The sequence below is a fragment of the Oryx dammah genome, unplaced genomic scaffold (genome assembly GCF_014754425.2).
Source record: "Oryx dammah isolate SB20612 unplaced genomic scaffold, SCBI_Odam_1.1 HiC_scaffold_23, whole genome shotgun sequence".
Taxonomy (NCBI): Eukaryota; Metazoa; Chordata; class Mammalia; order Artiodactyla; family Bovidae; genus Oryx; species Oryx dammah.
The window spans coordinates 39574702-39590863 of NW_024070207.1; the positions used below are offsets into that span (position 1 = coordinate 39574702).

A 16162-nucleotide genomic window follows, 5' to 3' on the forward strand; every position below is an offset into this window, starting at 1 on the left:
TGCCTTTTGTTCAGCACAGTAACCCCTGCACTCTGCCCAGCTCTTCTGCACTACTGGGACAAACATTTTTTTCCTTATTTTCAAAATGTCAGACGATGTTCAGAAAGAAATTGAGTCTCCATGAATATGACACCTCTCCCTCCATGGTCCAATAAGTGGGGTCCATGACTTGCTCAGAAGGTATGTCCTCTGCCATTCTGTGGCTGATGTGGTGTCTTATATTATCCAGCTAAAAAGATAGCCCTGTGGTGGTCCTGGTAATGGAGACCCTGCTGGTGATCATTCAGTTTCAGATGTTGACTCTTCCAAACCAGTCAATTCTGTGCCCCTTCCTTGGGAAACAGATCTGGATCAAATTTTTGGTCAAGACCATGTCAGGAAGAACAGCTAGGAGACTTTGGGGAAAGAGTTTCTCTTTTCCAAAAAGCTGCTTTTGAAAGCATAATAGCTAATTTTTACAAATGAGGAATCCCATACATTTATGGTGAAAACCTGTCAAAGTTTTATTTAATCTATTACTCAGGAAACTAGCAGAATGACAGGTGGTTTAGAAAATGCATTTACATTTATGGAGCCTTGATTGTTAAATGGAAGAGGAGGAAGTTCAGAACTGCTCTTATTAATCTAGGTAGAAACCTGGTTGAGAGCCTGCAGGAAAATAAAATTATAACTTTCTGCAATGGGCAGAAAAGCAAAAATGGTACTCCTTACTGCTTCTCTTCATGCTAACCTGTTAAATCACCAGTGCAGCTACTTCATCTATGTCTATGGAAGGTTAAAGTTTCCGAGTAGAGTCTGATAAAAAGATGAAGTTACAGAAGGATACTGAATCAAGTCTGCCTCATTTCTAGTTTGGGTGATTTTTCCCAACAGGGCAGAGAAGAATCAATCATTACAGTGGTTTTTCACTTTATTGACTCTCTCTTAATTTGAACAGGTAAACTTGAGCACTGGTTCATATGACTTAGATGGAGCTGGAGGTACTAATACATTGTCCTCATTTTGTATTAGAATTTTTTTTTTCAGTATGACCAGAAACAGTGGAAACAATATTAACTTGCCTTTGGCATATAATAGGCCAAAATTTTAAAGTGAGAGGCAAAATTTGCATCACTTACTGAACTGGAGTTTTATGATGCACAAGTTCTTAAAATAATTGACAGCTGGCTAATTTTGAGATTCCAATTTAAGTTGCTGGAAGTCAGCCATTCTGGATGGGTGTGAAAGATGATTGTGTTAAGCATATTCACTGTTTGGTTTTAAACGTAGATTCTGCTAAAGTGGTTTGAGAAGTGCTTGGAAGCAAGTTTATGGTGTAGATCCAGCATATTCCCTACAGTCTGTGTCCATCTGGCTCTCAAGGTAGGTAGAATGGCCTGGGACAACTCGGTATCCTTTGAACAGTGTTGGTAACCCCTTGCCTCCCTCAACAAAAATGCCCCTGCAGTCTTCTTCCTCCTGCCAGAATGGCTCTGTTAGGCCTTATTCCTTTGTCTATACCAGTAGTGTCATCCCAGGTCCTTTTTGGTGATAACAAATGTTTTGGGGAGAGGCAATATTTTGCAAGAATTAATCTTGAATGTCTTAGCAAGTTTCTGTACTGATACAAAGGAATGGCATTTTTAAGGCAGAAGGGAGATTTTTTTCTCATAACTTTATAAGTGCCCCCTTTGCAATTGCCATTCTCAGGTTGTTTCCCTCACCTCATTCTATTAATGTCCTCAATATACAATCAAGAATCATTACCTCAGAAGGAGAGAGAAATATAAAGATTGTCACAAGAGAAGATGAATGCATGAGGGATTATAGAAAAAACACAATTAATCATTTTTGTTTGTGCTTGAGGCCAATAATGTCTTGAAACCCATATTTGAGATAATACACAGACATTTTGTCATGCTGAAATCCACAAAACTTTAATATGAGAATAAAGTGGCCTTTGGGTGTTTTAGTGTCACAGGGGACTCTTGGGTCTCAGGGAAATATTTATAGACTGTACTGGTGAAATACCTCATTCTTCCCCAATGGCCTAAGTTAACCCCTGTACACAAAGGCAGCCCTAGGGAAGAGATGAAGTAGGGAAGGGGATTCCATATGGACTCTTTGTGAGTGTCCCTGGTTTGTCTACTAGAAACTTGGAGGGAGCTGAAAGAGTAGGGTGAGAGAGTGAGTACCGGGAATCCTGGGTACTACAAAGTTTCCTCCTGTAACCTTTGCAGGCATCTGATGCCCTGCTTGCTTATACAGGTGGTGACACACTTTGGCTTCCATCATGGTGGTAGTGTGACTACTTCAGTTTATGTCAAGCAGTCTGAACAGTAATGAGTCTACAATGAAAGGCAGCACATCTAATGACACCGGGTATGGAAAGGACAAAGATCAGTCAAAACACACATGCTCAATGAAATGAAATGAAAATAAAGTAAAATGAAAGCCCATCATGAAGTCAGACTAGTAGCATGGTGAAGCGGAATGCCTGAACAGGAAGAAATAAAAGCAGTATACCAGTTAATACATAGTGGGATCCATCAAGACCTCTCTCTACCTTCCCACCACAACAGCTAATCACAGACCCCAGACGGAAAGTATCTGGACTTTGTGTTTATGTTTGTATGTGGAGGAAATCCCTGACATCATGACAAGGGAGGTTATGAGCCAGAGGAGGCTGCCTGGCTGGATTCAGCAGTCACAAGTCCGGACCAGAACTCCTAATCTTCCCTGTATTCTGTTGCTTTTAGTCCCCTTGCAGGTCACACTACCATCCCTCACTCAGCGCAAGTGCTCTTCATGCCCTCCCTCTTATTGATTATCCACAGACAGTCACCAAATCCATTCTGCCCTCCTTGGTAGCTCAGCTGGTAAAAAATCCGCCTGCAATGTGGGAGACCTGGGTTCAATCCCTGGGTTGGGAAGATCCTCTGGAGAAGGGAACAGCTACCCACTCCAGTATTCTGGCCTGGAGAATTCCATGGACCTTGTAGTCTGTGGGGTTGCAAAGAGTCGGACATGACTGAGCAACTTTCTCTTTCACTTTCTCCCCCCCAACCTCAAGGATGCCACCCCAACTCCAATGGCCTGCCGTCTTTAGCCTTCTGATAACAAAGGCCCTGCCTCCAGTGCTCCACTGATCCCAGAACCTATTTCCCTCTCCCTGCTGCTGCTGTTTCTCTGTCTCATGGCAGCTGAAAGCATACTGTCACATGATCAGAGGAGGGACATTTAGAATTTCAGAACCTTTTTGGACCTATGGATATAATAAGCCTGAATTTGGGCCTTGAGCTAAAGATAGCAGCCATACCTGTTGTGCAAGCTGAGTGGAGGACTGCATACTTACACTCACTAGAACCAAGCACATTCTTTATAAGATCATTAGGCTAGAGTCCTAAAATGAGCATATAGATCAAAGTCCATATAACACTATTTTGACCCATCAAAATCTCACCTCAGCAAGATTTTCAAGTTACATTCTCACTAGTAATGTGAGGGAATATCTGTTTGCCCCTATCATTATTAAATTTTAAAATTTCAATCAAGATATAATCTCCCAATGATAAGTACTCTTTTTGTAAAGTTGTTTTTAATTAAGCAATTTATTTTAATTGGAGGCTAATTACTTTAGAATATTGTGGTGGTTTTTTGCCATACATCGACATGAGTTAGCCATGGGTGCACATGTGTCCCCCATCCTGAACCCCCCTCCTACCTCCCTCCCGACCCCATCCCTCTAGGTTGTCCCAGAGCACCAGCTTTGAGTGCCCTGCTTCATGCATTGAACTTGCACTGGTTATCTATTATACATATGGTAATATACATGTTTCAATGCTATTCTCTCAAATCATCCCACCCTCGCGTTCTCCTACAGAGTCCAAAAGTCTGTTCTTTACATCTGTGTCTCTTTTGCTGTCTTGCATATCGGGTTGACATTACCATCTTTCTAAATTCCATATGTATGCATTAATATACTGTATTGGTGTTTATCTTTCTGATTTACTTCACTCTGTATAACAGGCTCCAGTTTCATCCACCTCATTAGAACTGACTCAAATGTGTTCTTTTTTATAGCTGAGTAATATTTCATTGTGTATATGTACCACAACTGCCTTATCCATTTATCTGCTGATGGACATCTAGGTTGCTTCCATGTCCTGGCTATTGTAAACAGTGCTGCAGTGAACATTGGGGTACACGTGTCTCTTTCAATTCTGGTTTCTTGGGTGTGTATGCCCAGCAGTGGGATTGCTGGGTCGTATAGCAGTTCTATTTCCAATTTTTTAGGGAATCTCCACACTGTTCTCCACAATGGCTGTACTAGTTTGCATTCCCACCAAGAGTGTAAGAGAGTTCCCTTTTCTCGACACCCTCTCCAGCATTTATTGTTTGTAGATTTTTTAATGGCCGCCATTCTGACGGTGTGAGATGATACTTCATTGTGGTTTTGATTTGCATTTCTCTAATAATGAAAGATGTTGAGCATCTTTTCATGTGTTTATTAGCCATCTGTATGTCTTCTTTGGAGAAATGTCTGTTTAGTTCTTTTGCCCACTTTTTGATTGGGTCGTTCATTTTCCTGGTATGAGCTATATGAGCTGCTTGTATATTTTGGAGATTAATTCTTTTTCAGCTGTTTCATTCGCTATTATTTTCTCCCATTCTGAAGGCTGCCTTTTCACCTTACTTATAGTTTCCTTTGTTGTGAAAAAGCTTTTAAGTTTAATTAGGTCCCATTTGTCTATTTTTGTTTTTATTTCCATTACTCTGGGATGTGAGTCATAGAGGATCTTGCTGTAATTTGTGTCAGAGAATGTTCTGCTTATGTTTTTCTCTTGGAATTTTATAGTTTCTGGTCTTACATTTAGATCTTAATCCATTTTGAGTTTATTTTTGTGTAAGGTGTTAGAGATATGTACTCTTTGCCACATAAAATGTTCTCTTTTGTCCTGCTTCACCTCTGTCAACAAAAAATGAGGTTTTTAGAATATATTTGCTTTGTGCCTCTGCTCTCTTTTACTTTACCATAATCAAGACATTTGGAACACTTTTGCTTCCACTTTCACATCCCACTCTCATCCCCAAACAATGAGGTTGGTGGAGACTGCTGACATCTGAAAGTATGAAAATAATACAGCTAGAATTTTAAAAATCATTTTTAGGTCTCTATAAGGAGCAATATTTAACTCATAATATGAAAGCTTATCAATCAACTTTCAAGTATTGGATGTTAAATGACATTCTAGAGATGAAGACAATGATGAAGTTGAATTGAGACCTTTTCAAAGTTCACGGAGGTCTACAACAATGAAGGGTTCCCACCCTCCCAAAAGAAGAAACACAGGTATACTCAATTAATTTGCTAACTCTAGCAAATTTGCCAAGTAGAATATTGAATAAAATAGAAAGAATACCTGCCATGAGATGTTGAGAGAAAACAAAAGGACTGAACATCAAATAAAACTTCATATGTAACTACCCACAAATGTGGAGCCCACAATCACACCCACTAAGAAATCTTAAGCAGAGGATTTAGTCTAAAATGGTTCTGGACCAGTTGTTTAGAGAATATATGGTTAAAGGATATGAACATTCAAATTTACTTTCAACATGAAGGATTGCCTATAATCCTCCCAATGGCTCCAGTACTCTACTTTGTTCTACCTCCATAGAATCACACAGAGACAGCTTATCTTGAAAGTCAAAGATGTATAACATCTTGACTATAACCATCATTCTCAGTTCTTTTCTGTACTTTCATTACTTGAATGGCACTCATACTTTGGATGCATTCAAAATCTTTCTCTCCTCAACCATCCAGTTATCTCCCAAATGAGTTGAATGGATATTCTGCCTGAATGTTCAGTTTTATCAGATCACTAGAGCACTTTGAGTAGGATACTCCTGGGCAATCCCAGAGCCTCAGGCCACCAGGGGTCATTTGGACCCATTATTTGATGAATTGATACCCACACAATTTATATAATCAAGGCCATAAAGATGAGGAGCAAAGAACTTGCTGTGTAAGGTAGCCATAACATCAGGGCAGCATTGTTCACTCTGCCTAAAATAAAACATGTTAATATCTAATATTAAAAGTGATGAAGACTTACGTGTGTTGAGCTCCTAATAGGTACCAAAAATATTAGATGTACATCATTCATATGATTCTATTTCATCATCGTCTTGAGACAAGGTCCATGTTTCTGCCTACTTCTTCAGAACAGCACAGATAAACAGATATCTGCAAACAAGAGAATATACTCCAGATATTTTAAGCAGGTATATTTGAGCACTTACTGCAAACAACTGTAAGAGGGACTGAAGGGGCAGTCTCTAGGTGTCGTGTTAGTGAATATTGAAACTAATGCCTATCGAAGCAGATGCTGTTAATGCTGTTTTAGAACTCTCTACCATTTTCATGCACCTCAGCTCCTCTGTGCTTTTGTTCCCAATAGCCAGAATCTGTTTCTCTTTCTCATAGGACTGCCCACAGGCTATCAGAACCCCCTTTGTTTGTAAGCATGAAGAGTGAGTATCTTGTAATTTAAACTAATGATTGATGGATATGCTAAAGGGATTCTCTGGGAGACTTTGGTTGGTTGAAAATATTGCTTGACTCTCTTCCCTGCACCCCCTCCACAGTTCACTTCCCCACTTTCCTGTCCATATATTTTTTGGACCACTTCTTGATATATATTACTTTTACATGAATCCTTGGCCAGAGTCAGCTTATAGGGAAACTAATCCAAAGGCACTGCCAAGTTGTTTTCCAAAATAATTCTTAATCTATGCTCCTCAATATATGTGTTCCCATTTCCTCACTAGTAGTTGGCATTGTCAGAGTCTAAGTTTTTGTCAATTATATTGTTCTAATTTCTTTGTATCGGTTAATTTTCTATATTGTTAAACATGGACGTTAACTTTTCAGAGCAACCACTAAAAGAATAGAAATAGAGAATTTAACTTCTTAACTAATAGAAGAAATTAATGAAAGAATGCAAAGAGCTTGGAACCTTTTAATTACAAATAATCACCTCTTGTGATCATGGTAAGTATTCTTCTTGTCATTACTTAAGCTTCATTCATTTTTTAATCTCAAAATTAAATATTTGTACTGTAGTTTGTTTAGATTTAGCCACATGTCATCTCTTCTTTCATCCCAGACATTTTTACTGGTATCATTTTCCTCTTATAAAGTATCCTTTGGATGTACTCTTTTAACAATGATATATTAGGGGGAAATTCTATGCCTTTCATTTCTGAAAATGTATTTTTCCCCATTCTTTTAAAAAATTATTTTTGTTAAGTCCCTTTCATTTACAGAATCACCCATGTGTTTGTTTATCCTCACAATATTGCACTATGTGCCCAAAACATTAGCGATGTGGTAGTTATGACTATTCCCACTCTCATTTCCTTTATCTATGGGCATTAGTTCTGAAAGATTTGCTGCAAGTACTTTTTCTTTTTGCACAGGAGCAGGCAATGATACTATGTCACAATGGCCACTTGGTCAACAGCAATTTATAAGATTAAAATTAGTTGTAGGAAACACCCTTATATTAGAAATATTAAAATGTGATAATTTTTAATCATAGTGTTGAAAACAATATTATTCCATGGTCTTTTAGCTTCTATTTTTACTGTTAATAAATTAGCTGTCAACTTAATTTTGTGTTTCTTCTTTGGTTGTCTTAAGAGCTTTTCTTTGTATTTGATGTTCTGCAACTTCTCTATTATTTACCTAAATATGCAATCCTTTCTTTTCTTTTCTTATATTTAAAAACATGAGATATAGATTACATCCAGTAGAGAACAAAAATCTTAAGCATAGGGTAGATTAATTTTTATATATGTATATATCAATGTAACTACCGCCCAGATCAATGTATAGAATATTTCCAACATTCAGAAAGGTTGTTTCAGCTTTCAAATTTAAGTCTATAATTTATACTGAATTAATTTTTATGTTTGCTGGGAAGTAAGGGATAATGTTAATTTTTTTTTCAATATGGATATCTAATTGACCCAAAAATATTTATTGAAAAGACCATTCTTTCCCCTACTGAACTGAGACAGTGAGTTTGTCATAAATCAGGTGACTATATAAGTGTAAATTTTTTTCCTGGATTTTTTATTGTATTCCATTTGTCTATTTGTCTATCCGTGCACAAATACCATGTACTTTTTTCTTTTTTAATAAACCTTGATGTCCTGTAGTGTAAGTCATCCAGCTTTGTACTTCTTCAATAGTGACTTGGCTATTCTAGATTCTTTGCCTTTTCATATACATTTTAGAGTCACTTATCAATTTTTTATGGTGAACTTTTGTATCTTTTTTAAGAATAACCAAATATCAGGAAGATATCCTCCTGTATTTTCTTCTAAAGCCTGTTTAATTTTGACTGGAATCACATTGAATCTAAAAATAAATTTGGGAAGAATAACAATGTAACTATTTTCAGTCTTTCAATTCATTAACATATCATAGCCTTCCATTTATTTTGCTACTCAATTTAGTTCAGTAATATTTTGGATTTTCCAGTGTTGAAATATTGCAAATATTTTACTCCTGGGTATTTGGTAATTTATAAGCTATAATAAATGATATTATTTTTGTTAAATACTATTCCCACTAGTTTATTTTTAGGAAATAGGAATACAATTAGCTTTTTACAGTAGCTTTGTTGAGATATAGTCCACACATTACAATATTACTCTTTAAAAGAACTATACAAGTCAGTAGTTTTTAATATATTCACAGAGTTGTACAACCATTGTGTGCATGCATGCTAAGTCAACTTCTGTTGTGTCTGACTCTTTGTGACCCCATGGACTGAGTCCCCCAGGCTCCTCTGTGCATGGGGATTCTCCAGTCAAGAACACTGGAGTGGGTTGCCATGCCCTCCTCTGTACAACCATTACCACTACCTGTGCTGTACTCAATATGCCAGAAAATTTGGAAAACTCAGCAGTGGCCACAGGACTGGAAAAGGTCAGTTTTCATTCCAATTCCAAAGAAAGGCAATGCCAAAGAATTTTCAAACTACTGCACAATTGCACTCTTCTTACACACTAGCAAAGTAATGTTCAAAATTCTCCAAGCCAGGCTTCAGTGGTATGTGAACTGAGAAATTCCAGAAGTTCAAGCTGGTTTAGAAAAAGAAGAACCAGAGATCAAATTGCCAACATCCGCTGGATCATAGAAAAAGCAAGAGAGTTCCAGAAAAACATCTACTTCTGCTTTATTGACTACACCGAAGACTTTGACTGTGTGGATCACAACAAACTGTGGGAAATTCTTAAAGAGGTGGAAATACCAGGCCACCTTACTTGCCTCCTGAGAAATCTGTATGCAGGTCAAGAAGCAACAGTTAGGACTGGACATAGAACAATGGACTGGTTCAAAATTGGGAAAGGAGTACGTCAAGGCTGTATATATGCAGAGTACATCATGAGAAACGCTGGACTGGAGGAAGCACAAGCTGGAATCAAAATTGCTGGGAGAAATAAGAACTCAGATATGCAGATGACACCACCCTTATGGCAGAAAGTGAAGAGGAGCTAAAAAGCCTCTTGATGAAAATGAAAGAGGAGAGTGAAAAATCTGCTGAAAACTCAACATTCAAAAAACTAAGATCATGGCATCTGGTCCCATCAATTCATGGCAAATAGATGGGGAAACGATGGAAACAGTGACAGACTTTATTATTTTGGGCTCCAAAATCACTGCAGATGATGACTGCAGCCATGAAATTAAAAGACACTTGCTCCTTGAAAGAAAAGCTATGACCAACCTAGACAGCATATTAAAAAGCAGAGACATTACTTTGCTGACAAAGGTCCATCTAGTCGAAGCTATGGTTTTTTCAGGAGTCATGTATGAATGTGAGAGTTGGACCATAAAGAAAGCTGAGCACCGAAGAATTGATGCTTTTGAACTGTGGTGTTGGAGAAGACTCTTGAGAGTCCCTTGGACTGTAAGGAAATTAAATCAGTCCATCTTAAAGGAAATCAGTCCTAAATATTCTTTGGAAGGACTGATGCTGAAGCTGAAGCTTCAATCCTTTGGCCACCTGATGTGAAGAACTGACTCACTCAAAAAGACCCTCGAAAAACCATAGCTTTGACTAGATGGACCTTTGTCAGCAAAGTAATGTCTCTGCTTTTTAATATGCTGTCTAGGTTGGTCATAGCTTTTCTTTCAAGGAGCAAGCATCTTTTAATTTCATGGCTGCAGTCACTATCTGCTGGGAAAGATTGAGGGCAAGAGGAGAAGGGGATGACAGAGGATGAGATGGTTGAATGGCATCACCGACTTGATAGACATGAGTTTGAGCGAGCTCTGGGAGTTGGTGATGGACAGGGAAGCCTGGTGTGCTGCAGTCCATGGGATCGCAACGAGTCGGACATGACTGAGCAACTGAACTGAACTGAATTTTAAAACATTTCCATTATTCCAAAAAGAAACCCTGTTCCTCCCCATTATCCCCTCCCCCAAGCTGCAACAACCACTCATCAACTCCCTGCATCAATATATTTGCCTGTTCTGGATATTTCGTATAAATAGAATCACACAGTGTGTGGTCTTTTGTGCTGGTTTCTCTCACTTAAGTGCTATGTTTTCTAGGTTCATCAAATATATCAGTCCTTCATTCCTCTTTATGGTTGAATAATATTCTAGTACATGGACATACCATATTTGGTTATTCATTCATCACTTCCTGGACTTTTGAGTTGTCTGCACTTTGGGGTAATTATGAATAGTGCTGCTATAAGCACTCATGTACAAGCTTTTGTGGGGATCTATATTTTCAGTTCTCTTGCGTACATACCTAGGGGTGAAATTGCTGGTTGTGTCATATGGTATTATTAACTCTATGCTTAACTTTTTGAGGAACTGCCAGACTGTTTTTCACAGTAGCTGCACCATTTTACTAGCAATATATGAGGACTGTAATTTCTCCACCTTGTCACCAATACTTGTCATTGTCTGCTTTAAATTTGTATATATTATTCATAGATTCAGCAAAATCATTAAATTTATTATTTCTAATTATTTGTAGATTTACTGGAATTTTCTGTATACTGTCAGACCTTCAAACAGTGGGTTTTATTTCACTTATCTTAATATCCTTTATTTCCTTTTATTGACTAGTTGTGCTAAAACCTCCAAGACATTGTGGACAAAAATGGTGCTACTAGATAATTCTGTCCAGTTTGTGACCTCAGAAGAAAGCATTTGGTATTTAACCTTTAAATATTATCTTAGTTGTAGTTTTTTTCTAGATATACTTTATTGTTTTTAATGAACTTACTGTCAAATAATTACAAAATTCATATACATAGTGATATATGCATATATGTACATATATGATATTATATAAATGATTTCTATGATTATATGATGTATTATATATAATGGTGCACATGATTTGGAAAATACATATTTTATATATAGATAGATACAGGTAGATAGGAAAAGAGAAAAAGGTAATGCAATAAAGAACATAGGAGTTTCTTGAACTATTCTTGAAACTTTTCTGAAATTTAAAGTGACTATATATAAAGAGGACAAAAGAAATATCTATATATACATGTATGTATGCATTTTCCATAATGATATTTAATGTTTCCAATTTTCAGAGACTACAAACAGGGATGCTGCTTATGGTCCAGAAGGTTGTTCACTTCTGAAGTGCCCCTTACCAAGCTAGTAACTGAGGCTGCACTCCAGCCCCAAGCCATTTCACCAAGTCAAACAATGGAACTTAGCATGAGTTGCTTTTTTTTTAATTTTTGAATTTTTTTTACTTTACAATATTGTATTGGTTTTGCCATACATCATATATTAAGCAGAAAATACCATCTGGTTGCCACACTGTGCACACAGAAGATTGCTTTCACCACAAGGGGGCACCTTTTATTAATATAGACAATGGTGCTATATAGCTTAAGAGAGTTCCTAGTCCTAACACACTTTTTTTTTTTTAATGCTATGGGCAACATCTTTATCAGAATTGCTTGTTTGTAGGGTATGTATGTCAAATTTTATAAGGCATTGCCACATTCATCTCCAATTTTGTTGTACTGTCAAAAGCAGTATATGAGGACTTTCCTGGTGGTCCAGTGGTTAACAATCTGCCTGCCAATGCAGGGGACATGGGTTCTACCCCTGGCCTGGGAAGATCCCACATACTGAAGGTCAACTATGCGCATGTGCCACAACTGCCAAGCCAGCACACTCTAGAGCCCATGTTCTTCAACAAAAGAAGCCACCACAACGAGAAGCCCCCACTCAGCAACCCAGCACAGCCAAATAAAATTTAAAAAGAAGTATATGAGAATTCTCATTTCCTCATGTCACTTTAACACTTGATATTGTCATTATTTTTACTATTATCAACATAATAGTTTTGAAATGGGGTCCCATGTTGTTCTATTTAAAATCTCTCTGATTACTAATATGATTGTGCATCTCTTTGCATATTGGAATGGATTGTTCATATATCTTCTCAATATCTTCCATTTGTCCTTTTATAACCACTCTCCTCCACCCTACTCTGTGCCCAGGAAGCTGACCGTTATGAACTGCATATATGTCTCCCTTGCCTTCTGGATTCTTGTTGAGTTTGACCACTGGGAAGGCTCCATCTCTACCAGACTAAAAGATGGTTGTGGCTGAGTTCTACCAAAGGCCACAAATTCTGTCCAGGTTACTGCGCTCCAGTAACCATTCCCTGCCCTTACTACCCCTTCTTCCCTGGTGGCTCAGATAGTAAAGAATCTGCCTGCAATGCAGGAGACCCGGGTTCCATCCCTGGGTCAGAAAGATCCCCTGGAGAAGGAAATGGCAACCCACTCCAGTATTCTTGCCTGAAGAATTCCATGGACAGAGGAGCCTGGTGAGCTTGCTACAGTCCATGGGATCACAAAGAGTCGGACACGACTGAGTGACTAACACTACCCCTTCATGCTTTGTGGGGGAGGTAACAGTTCCCCACTATTACTAGCCCCAGGGTATTTCAAAATCCCTTGTTGGTATCAGTAATAGTTAGCCATTGCTACAATAATGCTGTATAAGATATCTCCCCAAAACTTAGGACAGTCACCTGTTGTTGCTCATGTACTATGGGCTATTTGGGGCTATTCTACTTCAGAATGCAGTTAGGATGGGCTTTGCTCTAGGATGTAAACTGTGTTCAGATCTGCTCCATGTGAATTACTATGTAGCTCAAACACTGGGATCAGCAGTTACCTGGGGCAAGCTCTTATCAAGACAGTAATAGGAGTGCAAGAAGACTAGTAAAACCACACAAGCATACTGAAATCCTCTAGGCACTACATGTCTGCTCATATCTCACTGATGAAAGCAAGTGCGTGGCTAAGTCTAAATTCAGAGGAACAGGTGTGTATACTCCATACCAAAGGTGGGGGGGGGCAGGTAGTGAGGAATGAGTATTATCTGTACAAAATTTATCCAATGAATTACAATTTCTTTTAACCACACTGAAACCCTTTTACACAGTCTCTTCGTTAATTTTCCCTCACTGCTACATTTGTATGTAGCATCTATTTCTTGTCAGGACCCTGATTAAGATTATATCACTCTCACAAGTTTCTATTGATTTTCCAGTTTTCAGGGATACATATTAACCCCTCCCAAAGCCTCCTAGATGATTCCTTCCTGACATCGCCTTGGCCAAAATCTGATCCAGATCCATTTCCCATTTTAGTGCAGATTTTTTCCTTTCCTTTTGTGTAGGAGTCCTCCACAAAAGTCCCTACTCCATCTATGGCATCAACCCTTTCCCACTTCTTGTGATCCATACTAACCACCTAGTTCTTCACGTCTACATAATATGTGTGTATGTGTGTATTCATATGTAAGCCTTTGGGGGGGCTAATGCATATTTAGCAAAAAAGGGGGTTACATTAGACAGTTTTCTACACATTTTATCTAGAAACCTTGCAACAATCTCTCCAATGCAGCTGGCATAAATGTATCTTATTCCTTTTAAGTGCTGAATTATGTTCCGTCATACTGATTCCATTCCTTTCTTGATGAGTGAAGTGGATGATGTAATGCACTGCCCATATCCCACTTTTATGATTGAGGCACTCATGCCCCCAGATGCTAGGAATATAGGCTGCTGAGAGTCATAGCTGAATCACCCTCTAGGAATTGCTATGGGTTGAAGGGAGCTGCCTTGCCCAGGGGTACGCTACTTCCTCCAGGTAAGACCACATCCAATGACTGGTCAGTGTGGAGGCACAAAGACCTGGCCCCATCTTTTCCATTCATAAATGTTCTGAATGGCCATCCTAGCTTTAGATATCCCTGTAGGATAAGCTGAGGCCTCTATTGCAACAGTGCACGCTCAGTCGTGTCCCACTGTTTGCGACCCCATGGACTGTAGCCTGCCAGGCTCCACTGTGCATAAGATTTTCCAGGCAAGAATACTAGAGTGGATTGCCACACCCTCCTCCAGGGGATCTTCCTGACCCAGGGATCAAATTTGTGTATCTTGTATTGCTGGCGACTCTTTACCACTGTGTCACTGGGGAAGCCCTTAGAACTGTATAGCTCTTCAAATTCTCCCTTTAGGCAAACCTTCATTCTCTTACAAGTGCTTTTGAAATGTTTCTGGGGGAACTTACAAGTATAATATTTAGTTGGCCAAAAGGTTCATTTGGGTTTTTCTGTAACATCTTAGGGAAACTCAAACTTTTTGGTCTATCCAATATTTGGTTCTAGAACCAGTCTTAAGAAGCAGATTATGAAATAGGATTTTGGAGCACAAGTACCTGCGATCTGGCTAGAAATGGGGACTATATCACTGGTGGTAAGTGATGTGCTGATCACCCTTGTGATGTGGTCATGGTGCAATGGTCAAAAATTTTGCTAGTGGTAAACTGATATTGGACACTAATGGAAATAGATTTCCTGGAAGGTGCAATATCTCCGGAATTTGAGTGGTCCAGAATAAGTCACAATTATTAATATAAAGACTGTGAAAATAGATGATTGTTACACAAGGCTATTGATGAACTGCAGAAAGACAACAAAAGGTGAAGGGTGATTAAACAACAATTTAAGACAAAGTCGAAAGTCAGATGACTTAGACGCAGAAGGAAGACAAGTCAAAGGATTGGCCTGTGCTCTTTAGTCTTTTTTGTCCTGAAATCATGGCCCATTTTTGCTTTCTACCACATATTAAGCCAACCCATGCATGAACTAAGCTCAGTCTTTTCCTTACCTCTTCCATGTATTCTGGAAAAATAACTCAAAATAAAAATCAGGGAGAGATGATTCTATTGCCTTTTAACATCACATGAGTGTTGCCCTATAAGCCCATCTGTGATCATTGACTATTAGGAAATTTAAGTTGCCCAGCCATAGATGAAGTAGCAGAGGCTTTTTTCAGCACTCATGATTTAATAGGTTAGCATAAAGAGAAACAGTAAAGAGTAACATTTTTTGCTTTTCTTTCCATTGGAGAAAGATATAATTTTATTTTCCTGCATGATCTCAACCAGGTTTCCACCTAGATTTAACAAGAGCAGTTCTGCACTCCCTTCTCCTCCACTTAACAATCAAAGCTCCATGAATGTAAATGCTTTTTCTGAACCAGCTCTCATTCTGCTAGCTTCCTCAGTAACAGATTAAATAAAACTTTGATGGATGTTCACCAACAATTGTGTGGGATTCATGATTTGTAAAAATTAGCTATTATGCTTTCAAAAGCAGCTTTTTGGAAAAGAGAAACTCTTTCCCCAAAGTCTCCTAGCTGATTTCTTCCTGATATCTCCTTGGCCAAAATCGAATCCAGATCCATTTCTGAAGGAAGGGGCATAGAACTGATGGGTTTGGAAGAGTCAGCATCCGGGACTGAATGATCACCAGTGGGGTCTCCATCACCAGGACCACCACAGGGCTATCTTTTCACTGGATAATACAAGATACCCCATCAGCCACAGAATGGCAGAGGACATACCTTCTGACCAAACATGGACCCCACTTACTGGACTGGGGAGGTCGCAGTGCCATATTCATTGAGACTCGATTTATTTTTGAACAGCATCTGACATTTATTGAAAATAAGGAAAAAACGTTTGTCCAGGTAGTGTAGAAGAGCTGGGCAGAGTGCAGGGGTTACTGTGCTGAACA

General features: G+C 38.6%; 1 long non-coding RNA gene across 1 annotated transcript; it reads left to right on the plus strand.

Annotated features, from left to right (window-relative positions):
• The first annotated feature begins 6 nt into the window (after positions 1-6).
• On the plus strand, positions 7-12318 carry LOC120882278. The gene is made up of 4 exons (XR_005725466.1): positions 7-180; positions 1270-1362; positions 11150-11236; positions 11638-12318. It is a non-coding gene; the product is annotated as an uncharacterized LOC120882278 (long non-coding RNA).
• Positions 12319-16162: the final 3844 nt, after the last annotated feature.